This window comes from Acanthochromis polyacanthus, chromosome 21 (assembly GCF_021347895.1).
Source record: "Acanthochromis polyacanthus isolate Apoly-LR-REF ecotype Palm Island chromosome 21, KAUST_Apoly_ChrSc, whole genome shotgun sequence".
NCBI classification, from domain to species: Eukaryota; Metazoa; Chordata; class Actinopteri; family Pomacentridae; genus Acanthochromis; species Acanthochromis polyacanthus.
Window position 1 is genome coordinate 27,851,911 of NC_067133.1, and position 15,483 is coordinate 27,867,393.

Genomic DNA, 15,483 nt, shown 5'->3' on the forward strand with positions numbered 1-15,483 from the left:
TCTGTACTGATAAATATGTGTTTATAGTTCAGAATCTAAAATTGTGATCTTTTGTGTCTATATTTTGTCTTTATGCAGCTGAAAACCAGCAATCATTAAAAAAAAAACAGCTTGAAATTAACTAAAAACATTCTTTTTTATCATTGCTAATAAATGTTAATCAGCTTTACTTTCTGAAAACAGCTTATTCTTAATAAATAAATACATCAAATCAGGAATCTTGGGATTTATTGGGTTTTGTAGCTTGTACTTTTAAAATAGTCCAGTAATTTGTTGGACTATAAATTAGTCGTGTTTATTGTGTGGTCTTAACTATAGTATCTGTTCAGGTAATAATAAATAATACATAAGAAGAAAAACATGATGAAAAAATATAAACTTGAGTAGAAAAATGTGTTTTTTGACGACATACTATACTATGATGTTTTTGTGAGTGTTTTGACAACATAGCCAAAAAAACTTTTAAAAAGACACGAAAACACCCTAGTTTGATATATGTTGTCAAAAAGACACAAAGCGTCATGTCGTCATAGTATAGCGACACACAAACTTGATAGTACAGTATATTGTCAAAAACCACACAAAAGCACAGAGCACCTTGCCCCAGTAGCTCAACAGGTTGAGTGGATGACCCGTGAACAGCTCTAGTCCCTGATGCAGCGGTCTGGGTTCAATTCCAGCTTGCTGCCCTTTGCTGCAGGTCTTCTCACCATTCGTCTCTCTACTTTCCTGTCTGCTTCTCTACTGATCCGTCAAATAAAGCTAACAAAAGGCCAAAAATATAACTTAAAAAAAAACTTACAAAGAACATCATGGTATTAGCCTAGCCACGCTAGACAACCCATGGCAACGAATTTAATTCTCTGCCAGGGTGGGTCTAGTTACCCTCCATAAGGCTCGAGGCTGGATTCTCCTAAAACTGGCCGGACCAATCAACATGAAGTGTAGAGTCAGAAGGCGGGCGTAACGAAGTGACGACAGAGGCCTGACGATTCTGACAGAAACAACCGGCGCACAATAAACAGTTATCTTTCGACTCGGCTTTGGCCACAGCCCTTAAAGATTTGAAGCTAAAATTCAACTTGAAAGATAAACAAAGGACAGCACTGAAGTGTTTCATTGAGAAGAAAGACGTATTTGGACTTATGCCGACGGGATATGGCAAATCCTTAATATACCAGTTGGCTCCACGGCTCCGCGGCTCCGCTGGTTGGGAAGCTAATGGGACTTAGCCACAATCCGCTGGTGCTCTTGGAACTACGTCAGCCTATTCGTTGCGTTGATTGGTTGTATACCTACCCAATTGCTGCAGAGGGATTTGATAGACAACCTTTTAGCCCGCCTCCCTCCCTGTCGAGCTTCCCTAGACCCTTGTGCCGTCAGAAACATGGGTTTAGCATGGCTAGGCTATCATGGGATAGTATGTGCTTCGAAAAACTCACAAAAACAGATGCCCAGATAGCTGAACCAGTTGAGTGTTGAGGATAGAGTTCTCAATGCAGCCACATGGGTGAGATTACAGCTCATGGCCCTTTGCTGCAAGTCTTCTCCCTACTTTCCTTGACAGTATAATACGTTGTCAAAAATAGTCATAGTTTAGTATGTCATTAAAGACCCACAGAAACATCATAGTATAGTGTCATCTACAGAGGCTTTAGTCCCCAACACAGCAGACATGAGTTTGATTCCAGCCCATGGCATGTAGGTTCTTATCCCATTCTTCTCTTCACTTTCCTATCTTTCTCTCTCCATTATCCTGTCAATAAAGCCAATAAAGGCTTCAAAATAAACTTAAATGAAAAAAAATCATAGTACAGTATCTCATCAAAAATGACACATGAAATTGATAGTATAGTATGTTGTCAAAAACAACACAAAACCACACGGCACCCAGCCCTGGTAGCTCAACATGTTGATCGGATGACCCTTAAACAGGACCAATAGTCAGCAGACATGGGTTCGATTCCAACCTACGGCATGCAGGTCTGTCCCCATTTCTTCCCCCCACTTTCCTGTCTTCCTCTCTCCGTTATCCTGTCAATAAAGCTGAAAAAGGCTACAAAATTAACAGGAAAAAGCACATATTTAAAATGACACAAAAATATCATTGTACAGTATGTCATCAAAAAACTCTCTAAAACATCATAGTATAGTATGTCATTGAAAATGGCCCAAAAATGTCATAGTATAGCATGTTTTCAAAAAACTCACCGTATGTGTCCAGATAGCTCAGCTGCTTTAGTGTGTGATCAATAAATAGGGGCTTTAGTCCCCAAAGCAGTGGATACGAGTCTGATCCAGCCTATGGCATGTTGGTCCTTCCCCCATTTGTCTCCTCACTTTCCTGTCATTCTCTCTGTTATCCTGTCAGTAAAGCCTTACGAGGCTTCAAAATTAATTTAAGCCAAAAACATCGTCATATAGAATGTCATCAAAAATGACACAAAAACGTCATAGTTTGGTATTTTGTCGAAGAACTCATAAAAATCTCGTGGTATAGTGTGTCATCAGTAATGGCACAAAAATGCTACAGTATACTATGATGTCTTTACATCAGTGCTTCCTCATGTAAAAACAAGTTCCTCATATTGGCCTGTATTTTGACAAGGAATCTGCTTTTTGCTTTTTAAAGATATTTTCTTACCTGCTGAGTAAATCTGTTGTCAGAGTTGCGACTCAAGTTCGAGTAAGTCTCCAGGAAATGAATGTAAGTCAATGTAATGTCCTCTGAAGTGATGGAAACTTTCTGTGTGTGTCTCGGCCCAATTAAAGTGTTCTGACACCAGCTGACACTTTGTCAGCATCAGGAGAAGTGAGAAACAACGTGCACAGAACAGACACACAGCAGCTGCGCCTGTAATCATCTCTGATTGGAGTTAAAGCAGCACGAGTGTGTCAGCTTCTAAACTCCCTCCGGTCACAACCAGCCAATCAGAGCTGACGACCAGCCAATTAACACCTCTCATGGAAGAAAGATTAAAAAACATGAGGCTCTCTGCTGTTCCCAGCTTCACAGTCAGGATCTGAGCTTCAGAGAGAAGCTGCAGGTTTCATGCTTTAAAATAAAGCAGGTCAGTCTGATAAACCCCAAACCAGGCAGTCCCAGGTAGAGTGTTTACTACAGCGTTATAGCAGTGTGTTGCTGCAGTCAAAAGATGGATGAGGCTGTCAGACGCTGCTGTGATGACTAAAATGTGTTTTCTTATTTTTAAAAAAAATTCTATTATACACAGTATATTGCCCAAAGCATTGGGATGTCAACCTTGAACTCACAAAAAGAAGCTAAATTGGAAAAAAAGATAGGAAATCATCACAGAAATATGTGAAATTCCCCCCAAAAGATGCCTAAACGTAACTAAAAGATACAGTAACTACTTAAAATACTTACTAAAAATACACAACATTTAAATTACAATACATGAAATCTACACAGAAGGTGCTGAAATACCCCAAAAAGATGCAAAACCGACACAAAAGGAAGCTAAATTGGCACAAAAACATATATAATTCCTGCAAAAATATGTAAAATTACCCCCAAAGGATGCCTGAGAATCACTAAAAGATGCCAAAGCATCACAATAATATGCTAAATTCTCATTTAAAGGTGTGAGTTAAAAACAAAAAGATGTAAGATTTCCACCAAAGATGCTAAATTACCATAGAGAGAAACAAAATCAACATATAAAGAAGCTAAATTGACACAAAAATATGTGTAATTATGTATAATAAAAGATGCTGAAGTACCAAAAAAGATGCAGAACCATCACAAAAATAAGCTAAATTTGCACAAAAACACATGAAATCACCACAGAAATATGTAAAATTACTCCCAAATGATGCCTAACAACCATTAAAAGATGCAAAAATCACCACAAAAACATACTAGATTTAGATTAAAAGATATGAAATCAACTCAAAAGATGCTGAAATACCCAAAAAGAGGCAAAATCATCACAAAGGAAGTTAAATTGGCACAAGAACATATGAAATCATCTTAGAAATATGTCAAATTGTCTGCAAAAGATGCCTAAGAACTACTAAAGGATGCAAAATCATCACAAACATATGTCACATTTACATAAAAAGATATTAAATCAACGCAAGTGATGTTGAAATACCCCAAAAAGGTGCAGAATCATCACAAAACTATGCAAAAGTTCTGTAAAAAGGTGTGAAATCGACACAAAAAGATGTTAAATTACCACAAAAGATGCTACAATACAGTAGAAAGAAACAAAATCAACATACAAAGAAGCTGAACAGGCACACAAATCTGTATAATTTCAATAAAAGATTAGAAAATACCACAAAAAGATGCAGAACATCACAAAAAAAAGAAACTCAGTTGGCATAAAAACATGTGAAATAACCGCAGAAATATGTAAAATTACTCCCAAAGGATGCTTAAAAATAGCAAAAGATGCAAAATCATCAGAAAAATATGCAAACTTTCCATAAAAATGTGTGAAATCAACATAGAAGATGCTAAAATAATGCAGAAAAAAGCAAAATCAACATATACAGACACTAAATTGGCACAAAAAATGTCTGAAATCATCACAAAAATAGGCTACATTTACATAAAAACATATTAAATCAACACAAAAGATGCTGAAATACCCCCCCAAAAAGATGCAAAATGGTCACAAAAGTATGCTAAAATTTCTGTGAAAAAGTGTGAAATCAACACAAAAAGATCTGAAATTAACACATAAAGCAGCTGAATTTGCACAAAAACAAATGAATTCCCTGCATAAATATTTAAAATTACTCCCAAAGGATGCCTAAGAACCACTAAAAGATGCAAAATCATCTCAATAATATACTAAATCTCCTTAAAATGTCGTGAAATCAACACAAAAAGATGTGAAATTACCACAACAGATAGTAAAATCCCATTGAAAGAAGCAAAAGCAACATATATAGAGGGTAAACTGGCACAAAAATGTTTGAAATCATCACAGAAATATTTAAAATTGCTCCCAAAAGATGCCTAAAAACCACTAAATGGTGCAAAATCACCATAAAAATGGACTACATTTACACAGAAATAATAAATCAATACAAAAGGTGCTGAAGTAGCCCAAAAAGGTGCAAAATCATCACAAAAAGGGCTAAATTGGCGCAAAAGATTTTATTATTATATGATATTATTATTATAAAGATATGTTTGTCAATATCCAATATAAATCAGCCAAAGAAGACACAAAGGTCTGTTGATTTTTAAAGCAGAACAGTTGATTTTCTGTTTCAGATATGGCTGTTCACACTCAGCTGTGACACATCTGAGCCTCTTTCTGGCTGCAGCTGCAGGAAAACGATGTTTTTATGGAGGCAAAATTACACTGGAGGCTGACGAAGCTCTAAAGTGGCTCTTTAGCTGCAGCTTTGTATTCAGGAGCAAAGTGACAAACGAACACATCTCTGTTGTTCCAGGAAGCCAAATTAACGAGCTGATGGGGAATCTTTGAGACCTGTGACGACGTTGAGCAGCAGGTAATGAGGTGAGGTTTGTGCTCGGAGCAACAAGAGCACATTTATCTGTGTTTATCTGCGTAAATGTGACGATTAGTGTTAGATTTAGATTAGAGTTTTGTCTTCAAGTCTCTAAAAAAAATCACCTTTGTGCAGCAGAGTTGCATATTTACAACCTTTTCCCTCCAAATGTAACTAAACTCCACAGGGAGCCTTTAACAAAGTTTTGTTCTCCTAAAGTTAACTGTCCCTGTTTTAATTTAGTCATGAATATTTAATGTTGTGGTGAAATGTGCCCTAAAGCCCCATTAAGCTTGACTTAGCAAACATTTATCCAATCAGCTGCTTTTCCATGTAATCTGTATTCTTGCTGCTCTGCTTCATATTGTAAATGTTTGGGTTTTTTTTTAAATTTAATTTTATAAGCACCAGCAAACATTTTAAATAGTTGCTGTCATTCCCTGTTCACTCAAATTTATCCAGAATGACGTCAAAAGTCTTAAAAATGACTAAAATGGATCAGAAATGAATCAAAATGTGCTTGAAATGATTAAAACTTGTCCAAAACAAATCAACATTCACTCGTAAATCAATCAAAATTTGCTAAAAATGAATAAAAATCGAGCAAAATAATGCTAAGAAATGTTCAAAATTACCAGAACTGGTCACTAATGAATTTAAAAATTGGCCGTAAAACTGGTTGTAAATCAATCAGAAGTTGTTCAAAATGACTAAAACTGGTCCAAAACGAATCATAAATTAAGAAATGTTCAAAATGACTAAAATTGGTCATAAATGAAATGCAAAATTGTTCAGAATAGGTCAAGGTGTCCAAAAGTTACCAAAATAACAAAAGAATAATAATTGTCAAAAATGAGATGAAATTTGATCAAAATGACTAAAACTGGTCATAAATAAATTTCAAAATGGTTAAAATGACTAAAACTGGCCCAAAATGAGCTGAAAATTTTCTCAGAATTGGTCAAGATGTGTAAAAGTGTCCAAAATAACTCAAAACTTACGAGTCAAATGGAAGGAAATAAAACGGTTTACCATCCAAACACTCTGAGAAAGTCAATTTATTTCTGTTTCATCCTGACCAACAAACCTGCTGATCTTCTCTCCCGGAAATCACAGCGTCGTGCAGCTCTCTGGCTAGAAAACGGCGAGTCGGTGCTAATCCCTGTCATGGCCAGCTGCCCAGCTACCTGCTTAATGTATTCCCGCCGTGCAGCTTTCATCTGGCTAATCACAGCACCTTGATGTTGGAGAGCTGCTCCATTCAGGACGCTCACAGCATCAAACGCCTCCAGGAACAAAAGGTCACCTGTGAAGTTGACACTGTGGCTGAAACATTACGCATGTTGTGCACCTGACCGGTTTGTTTGCATCAGAAAAGCTCCGTTTCAACACAGAGGACGTTCTGTCAGGAGATATCACAGAAAAAGCTCCTTTTCCTCCCTTCGGTTCAAAACAATCAGGCGAGGTTTAATGAGGGAGTGGAGCAGCTGACATTAAGACATGAGCGGCCCAGAGTCCTCCTCCTGAGGGATGAAATGATGGGAAACACAAAAGGACGGTTTAATGAGAGGAAAGCCATTCATCGGCTCTTTCTGCCGTCTTCCTCTTTTCTAGCGTAAAGGTTCAGGTCAGCAAAGGTGCAGCAAATAATGGAAATGTTCAGAATGATTGAAACTGGCCATGCATGAATAAAAACTGGCTGTAATCAATCAGAAGTGGATCAAAATGACTAAAACTGGTCATAGATTAATTAGAAAAATGTTAAAATGACTAAACCTGGTCATAAATACATTTTAAAATAGTTGAAATGATTAAAAATGGTCAGAAATAAATTTTAGAATAGATAAAATCACTAAAACTGGTTGAAAATTAATTCAAAAATGGTTAAAATGACTAAAACTGGTCAAAAATCAATTTTTAAAAAAAGTTTATAATTGGGCAAAGATGTGTAAAATTGAACATAATTGATCAAAAATTGTAAAAACTGATCATAAATGAATTAAAAAATTGCTGTAAAACTGTCTGTAAATCAATCAGAAGTTGTTCAGAATGACTAAAACTGGTTATAAATACATTTTAAAGGGTTCAAATGAGTAAAACTGGTCCAAAATAATTAAAAATTGTTCAGAATTGGTGAAGATAACTAGAAGTGACCAAAATAACCCTAAAAATTGGCTCATAAATGAGACAAAAATTAATCAAAATGACTAAAACTAAGTCAATCAAACTCAGCTAAAAATTACTAAAACTGGCCCAAATGGTTCAAAAATTGTCCAGAAATGTTCAAAATGACTTAAACTGGTCATAAATGAATTTAAAAATGTTTAAAATTATTAAAACTGGTTAAAATTAATCAAAATTTGGTTGTGAATCTATTAAAATTTGCTCTAAATGACGAAAATTGGTACAAAATGATTCAAAAATTGTAAAGAAATGTTTAAAATGACTAAAACTGGACATAAATGAATTTAAAAAATGGCTGTAAAACTGGGTGTAAATCAGAAATTGTTCAAAATGACTAAAACTGGTCAAAAATAAATGTTAAAATGACTAAAATTGGTCATAAATAAATGTAAAAATGGTTAAAATGACTAAAACTGGTCATAAATAAATGTAAAAATGGTTAAAATGACTAAAACTGGTCATAAATAAATGTAAAAATGCTTAAAGTGACGATGCAGATGAAGTAATAAAGGATGTATTCCTTCAACGATGACCTCCATAAAACCTCCTTCTTTATTCCCTCCTCTCTTCAGAACCGTCACTAATCCTGCAGCAGGATTCGACCAGCTCCCTCTTTAATCATAATTCAACAACAAACGGCAACAATCCATCAAATACAGGAGCCGGGCGGGAAGTAGCAGAAACAACACAAACCCACTGACCTGCTTCACTGCTTTGTTATTCAGCCACAGCTCACAGATGAACTGATGGAAAAGTTCGTTTTCTGAGATGACAGATAGACAGAATGTGGGGAACGCGGTGAATTAATATCACAGGTTTAATTACTACCCAATTCTGAACAGTTTTTACATTTATTTATGATCAGTTTTAGTCATTTTAATCAAATTTCATTTCATTTACAACAATTTTGTGTTCGTTATTTTTTGTCTCTTTTCGTCATCTTGACCAATTCTGAACAAATTTTCAATTCATTTTGGATCAGTTATAGTCATTTTAATCATTTTTATATTCATTCATGACCAGTTTCTGTCATTTTTATTAATTTTAAATTTATTTATGAACAGCTTTAGACATTTTAACCATTCTAAAATTCTTTTCTGACCAGTTTTAGTAATTTTGTCCTTTTTTAAATGTATTTATGACCAGTTTTAGTCATTTTGAAATACTTTGAATTGATTTACAACCTGTTTTACAGCCACTTTTTACATTTATTTACGACCAGTTTCAGTCATTTTGAACATTTTTAAATCCATTTTGAACCAGTTTTGGCAATTTTGGCAAAATTTGACTGACTTTTGATCAATTTTACAAGTTTTCAGTAATTTATGTCCAGTTTTAGACACCTTGACCAACTCTTTATAATTTTTACATTTATTTCTGACCAGTTTCAGTGAATTTGATCAAATGTAATTCATTTATGACTCATTTTTTTGAATCATTTTGGTCACTTTTACACATCTTGATCAATTCTGAATAATTCTGAGTTCATTTTGGACCTGTTTTCAGCATTTTAACCATTTCTAATTTGATTAAACTGCAGCATGCATATGTGATGAGGAGCAGAAACAACACAAACCCACTGACCCGGCTTTGGAGAATTTCCTCACTACTTTGTTATTCAGCGACAGCTCATAGATTTTGTGTGCAACTGATGGAAAAGTTACTTTTCTGAGATGACAGACAGAATGTGGGGAACGTAGTGATTAAATATTGCAGGTTTAATTATTATCCACGAGGAAGCAGACGATGAAACAACAGTTTGTCTGAAGAGATGCTCACAGAAGCAAACAGGCGACTCCTGAAAGTAACAGAGCGCTGGTGTGCGCTGAACTGGCAGGAGGATGGTGAAAAGATTGACACCACTCGCATGTCGGAGCATAATTTCCACAGGGAATGAAATCCTATCTCTGACAATCTGGCTGTTATTGTTCCAGGCTGATTTCCTTACAGAGAGGATTAACTGCTGACACAACTCGGGGCTGAGTCTACCTGTGTGAAATTAATGCTCCTCCACAAATACGCCTGAATAAAAGATCAGTCAAGGATAAAGCGGTGATTGTAAAGATGCAGGAGAAGTGGATGGAGCCGCAGAGCAAATGAGAAAGTATTCACACTCATTACATTCAGGAGGATGAAGCTTGTTGCTTGAAAACTAAACCGAGCACAGGAGCATCTCATATTGTTAGAATACGGTAGAAAAGGTTCACCATTTGTTATTCACGTTACTAAAAGTGAAAAATACGCATTCTAGTTTCAGCACACAAACTGAAGTATTTCAAGCCTTTATTTCAGGGGTGTCAAACATGTGGCCCGTGGGCCAAAACCGGCCCACTAGAGGGTCCAATCTGGCCTGCGAAGACTTGCTTACAGAGAAGACACAAATGCAAATTGTAAAGTTGTAAAACTATAATTTTAAAATAACTTCTAGACTGTAACAAACTGGTTTGATCATAAAGTAAAATTGATCATTGTTCTTTTGACGTTTAGAGTCTCATTTTTGTAATATTTTGTCTTGTTTTGTCTGTCTTTTGTTGCTTGTCTCATATTTTTGTCGTTTTGTTTCTCGCTTTTTCATTTTTTGTCTTGTTTCATTTGTGTAATTTTTTGCCGCGCTTTTGTAATTTTTATCTCGTTTTTGTCATTTGTGTAACTTTTTGTCTCATTTTTGGTGTTTTTCGTCTCTTTTTTCGTGTCGTTCGTCTCATTTGTTGTCATTCTGTTTCTCGTTTTTATCATTTTGTGTGTCAATTGTGTAACATTTTGTCTCATTTTTGGTGTTTTTTTTGTCTTTTTTGTGTCGTTTGTCTCAATTGTTGTCATTTTCATCTCGTTTTTGTCATTTTTGTAACTTTTTGTCTCATTTTTGGTGTTTTTTGTCTCATTTTTGGTGTCGTTCGTCTCATTTATTACATTCTGTTTTTCGTTTTTGTCATTTTGTGTGTCAATTGTGTAATATTTTGTCTTGTTTTTGTTCTTTTTTGTCTATTTTTGTCTGACTTTTGTCGTTTTGATCATATGGTAAAACACTGTCTCATTCACTTCCAGATGACTAAATGTTTTGTTCCTTTGTAGACACTCTGTGATCTGTAAGTTGTAATGTGTAAATGATTAACTGAGACATAATATTGTTGAAATTGAATTTATTTTTCTGAAGATTTTTTTAGGAGGTTCAAATTTAATAAGTAAGAAGGATTAAATAGTGGATTATTTTATTCTAATAATATGAGATGTACCTTCGTTAATTTATGCACAGACTCCTGTGTGTGAGCTCTGGAGGCGCTTTGTTCTGATGTTTTATGGCTCTTCTCCAGCTTCTTTTCTCCTAACTAGATCCTTGCTTGTGTTGTATCTACTCTCAGATGTGCGTCGCTTTGGATAAAAGCTAAATGAAATGGTGGATTTGCAGAAGTGTAGATGCCGTTGCTGGTGGAGGCTGATGAGGGCTCAGACTCGGCCCTCCACTGCGCCCTTTACTTCCCTCCAGGGAGCTCTCTTTGAGCCCCTCGCTCCAACAAACAGCCCCCTTCATCTGGCAAAACGACAACCGCCGACAATGAGGACTATCCTATTTGACACAGGGCAGACTCCAAAGACATTCTGTCCTCCTGCAGCCAGCTGTTGGCAGAACAGCTTCAAAGAGAGGTGAACAAAGTGAGGGCTGACAGGAAGAAGGCTACAGCCAGACAGACCGATGCAGAGCTGTGGCTGTCCACAGTGACAGGATAACAGGAGGAGAAGGCTCCAGATCAGTCATAAATGAAATGAAATTTGATCAAAATGACTAAAACTGGTCCAAAATGGATTTAAAAATGGTTGAAATTACTAAAATTGGTAGGGCTGAGTACCGAACTTCAGTTCTTTAATGGCACCGTCCGAAATGTTTCGGTAGTAATGAGTATCAAAATAAGCCTCGTCTTTCGATTCCATGTTCCGGTACTTATCATGTGATTATGATAAAGCAAACCTGTGATTGGCTGTAACATTACACGTGATTGCGGCAAGCCGGGAAAAAAAACATGCTGTGGTGCGCCCCCCCATTCACAGACAGGTTTCACGTTAGGTACATTGAGTTTAACCTTGCCAGCAAGTTGAATTCTCGCAATATTTGTGAGTTCACAAATCTCTCAAGAAACCATCTTGCTCCGCTCCCGCCTTCACTTTTCATACAGCACCAAGTTGGTTCGGGCCAATCACGCAGCAGTATTCATGTGTGGGGTGGGATAATGTGCGGGATATCCGGGTGTGACGACAAGACCAAGCGCCAGTAGATCAAAACAAACATGGTAACGGAGGACAACGATTGCAGTGTTTCCCCTGGGTTGAAATGGCTGTGAGGCGGTGGGGTGTAGGCAAGGGCCAACGGGGGCGGGGGGGGCATGCGTGCGTGGTTTGTCCCGGGCAGACAAGCGGCGGCAGGTGTTAGCCGACCAGCTAGCGGGCGAGACCGGGGGAGAGCAGCCGGCGGACCCGCACAGTTAAAAATGACAGCTCCGGTGGCTTGGTGCTTTCCGTTTGGTTTTTTTGGGGGGCGCGGACCAGTGAGGTGGCAATTTCGGCAAAATTGTAGTGAGGCGGTGGCCTGTACCAGCGAGGCGGCCCGCCTCGTCGGTCATATAGGAGGGGAAACACTGCGATCGTGTAGATGCTGCTATTAAGTCAGTTTTACTTTGACCACACCATAGCACCTGCGCGCAACCCGATGACGACATATTAAAGTTTGCTTTAATAACTTTTAGACTGATACCCAGCCCTAAAAATTGGTCAGAAATAAATTTAAAAATTGCAAAGAATTGGTCAATATGTCTAAATCTGGACATAAATAAATTTGATAAAGGTTAAAATGACTAAAATTGGTCATAAATAAATTTTAAAATTGTGAAGAATTGGTCAATATGTCAAAGTTGACAAATTAATGAAAAATTGTAAAACTGATCATAAATCAATTAAAATGACTAAAACTGGTACAAATTTATTCAAAAATTGCTAAGAAATGTTCAAAATACTAAAGCTGGTCATAAATGAACTAAAAATTGGTTGTAAAAGTGGTTGTAAATAAATCAGAAGTTGTTCAAAATGCCTAAGACTGGTAATAAATAAATTTAAACACAGTTAAAATGACAAAAACTGGTCATAGATTAATTAAGAAATTATTAAATTGTCTTAAACTGGTCCAAAATGAATTGAAAAATTGGTCAAGATGTCTGAAACTGACCAAAATAATTCAAAAAAATGAGTCACAAATTAAATTAAATTTGACCAAAATTACTAAAACTGGTCATAAATAAATGTAAAAATTGTGAAGGATTGGTCATGATATATAAAACTGGACATAAATTAATGAAAAATTGATTATAAATCAATCAAACTTTGGTCAAAATGACTAAGACTGGTCAGAAAATAATTAAAAATTGGGTGTACAACTGATTGTAAATAAGAAGTTAAACAAAATGACCAAACCTGGTCATAAATAAATTTTAAAAATAGCTGAAATGACTAAAACTAGTACAAAGTGATTTACAAATTGTCAAGAAATGTTCAAAATTAATAAAATTGATCATAAAGAAAGAAAGAAAAATGGTTCAAATGATTAAACCTGGTCCAAAGTCAATCAAAATTTGGTTGTGCATCAATCATATCAATCACGACTGGTCCACAAGGATTCAAAAAGTGTTCAGAAATGTTAAAAATTACCAAAACGGTCAAAATGAATTTTAAAATGCTTAACAAGACTAAAATTAAAATTAAAATGTTCAGAATTGGTCAAGAGTCTAAAACTGGAAAAACAAAAGGGGAAAAATCCCAAAAGAGAAGACAAAAGGCTCCAGATTGGTCTCATTTCCCCACAAACCTCAGACTGCAGAGCCACCGAAGGACGGACGTCAATCATGTAACTCATATGATTGTGGAAGCTGCACCAGAGGTGGACATGCACCAGTTAGCAGGGAACCACAGGAGATTTCCTGCTGCTCGTGCTCCTCATCGCTCCTCCTCTCGCACTGATTAGTTTTTACAGTCGACGGATGCAAATTGGAATTCTCTGACAGCCCATCAGTCACGTTTTGGCTGCAATCTGTGGAGCAGGCCGGCACATGCCAGCAGACACATCGTACAGTCGATTTACTGCAGACGGTCAAATACGTCTCAGCGCTGCACACATTAACAACATTCCATTTCCATCCAGCTGGAGAACGAGCTGCTTGTCACAAATGTCATTTACCTCAGGAACAGCTCCGTTACCTGCAGCTGCCTTATTTACAGCAAGCAGAAAATCAGATTTAGCAGATTCTCCCAATGTCAGTATCAACCCAACCTATATGACAGTTAGTGACTCACTAATTTAGATAATATGACTGAAAAATGCAACAGTTCAATACAGCTGATAAATTAAGGCAATACTGAGTCCATCTCTCAGCCTGTGATGCTCAGAAATGCAAAAAACACAATCTTAACAATTTTCATCATTTTAAGTGATTATAATGCTGATTTTGTTGTTGATATCACTGTTCTGTTAGTATAGAAGAAGTAGTTTTATTATAAGACAGTGGATTTGGAGATCAGGACTTCAGTAAAGGGTCACAGAATAAATAAAAATTATAAACTGATGAGAATTATTCTGCTTTTTTTCTTGCAACTCACTCAGTAATTGTATTTTAAGTTTTTTTTTTTTTTAGCTTTTTGATGTATTAAAAAAGAAAAATGTGCAAATCATATGGCATTCCTATTTGTTTACACTGTTCTGCTCCAAGCTCTGCACATCGTTGCAAGTAAACAAAACTACTAAATAAATGCCCCAAATTTTACAAATCCCATCAAAACAAATAACCAAAACTCATCCAAAATGACTACAACTTACCTAAAATTATTGAATTTGTTAACCTTCCCAGCAAGTTAATTTCTTGCGATATTTGTGAGTTCACAAATCTCTCAAGAAACCATCTTGCTCCGCTCCCGCATTCACTTTTCGTACAGCACCAAGTTGGTTCGGGCCAATTACGCAGCAGTATTCGTGTGTGGGGCGGGATAATGGGCTGGATATCCGGGTATGACAACAACACCAAGCGCCAGTAGATCAAAACAAACATGGCAACGGAGGACAACGATCTTGTAGATGCTGCTATTAAGTCAGTTTTAGCTGAATCTCTTATCGCTTCTTTGAAGGAAGAACAACGAGAGGCGCTTTGCGCATTTCTGGATGGTAAAGATGTTTGTGCTTTTTAACCAACGGGTTTTGGTAAGAGTTTAATCTACCAATTGGCTCCGCTTGTTGTGAAGATCCCGTGATTGGCTAAAAACAAACCTGTCAGAGGCGGGACATACTGTTGCATTGTCCAATCCGTGCCTCTTTCCTCCGAACGGATTTACATGGAGCGGTCCCAGATTGATATTGTGGAGTACTATCAAGTACTACACAATTATTAATCTGGCTATTGCCAGGTTATAAATTTGTACAAAATTTGGTGAAATCTCTCCCAAATGACTAAAACTTGTCCAAAATGCAAAATGCATACCACAAAATTAGTCCAAAACATACAAATAGAAGAAGGTGCAAAAATAACATGTCCTTGTGTGCACTGTCCTGCTTCTATCTGCACACATCATTGCAAATAAACAAAAGTGGACTCAAAATATGTCCACATTGACATAAATCTTATCAACAATTACCCAAAAATAGTCCAAAATGACTAGAACTTCAGTAAAATTCCTAAAATGTGTCTAATTTGTGTCTGAGATGACAAGTTTATCCAAACTGATCCAAAATGACAGAAAAATGGTTTAAAATGACTCAAATGTGTCCAAAATAAA

The 15,483-nt window shown here is 36.5% G+C and overlaps 1 protein-coding gene across 2 annotated transcripts in view; it reads right to left on the reverse strand.

The window, feature by feature from the left end:
- mfsd13al (major facilitator superfamily domain containing 13a-like) overlaps window positions 1-15,483 on the reverse strand; it is a 228,316-nt gene that overhangs the window by 168,794 nt on the left and 44,039 nt on the right. The gene's annotated exons all lie outside the window — the stretch shown is intronic.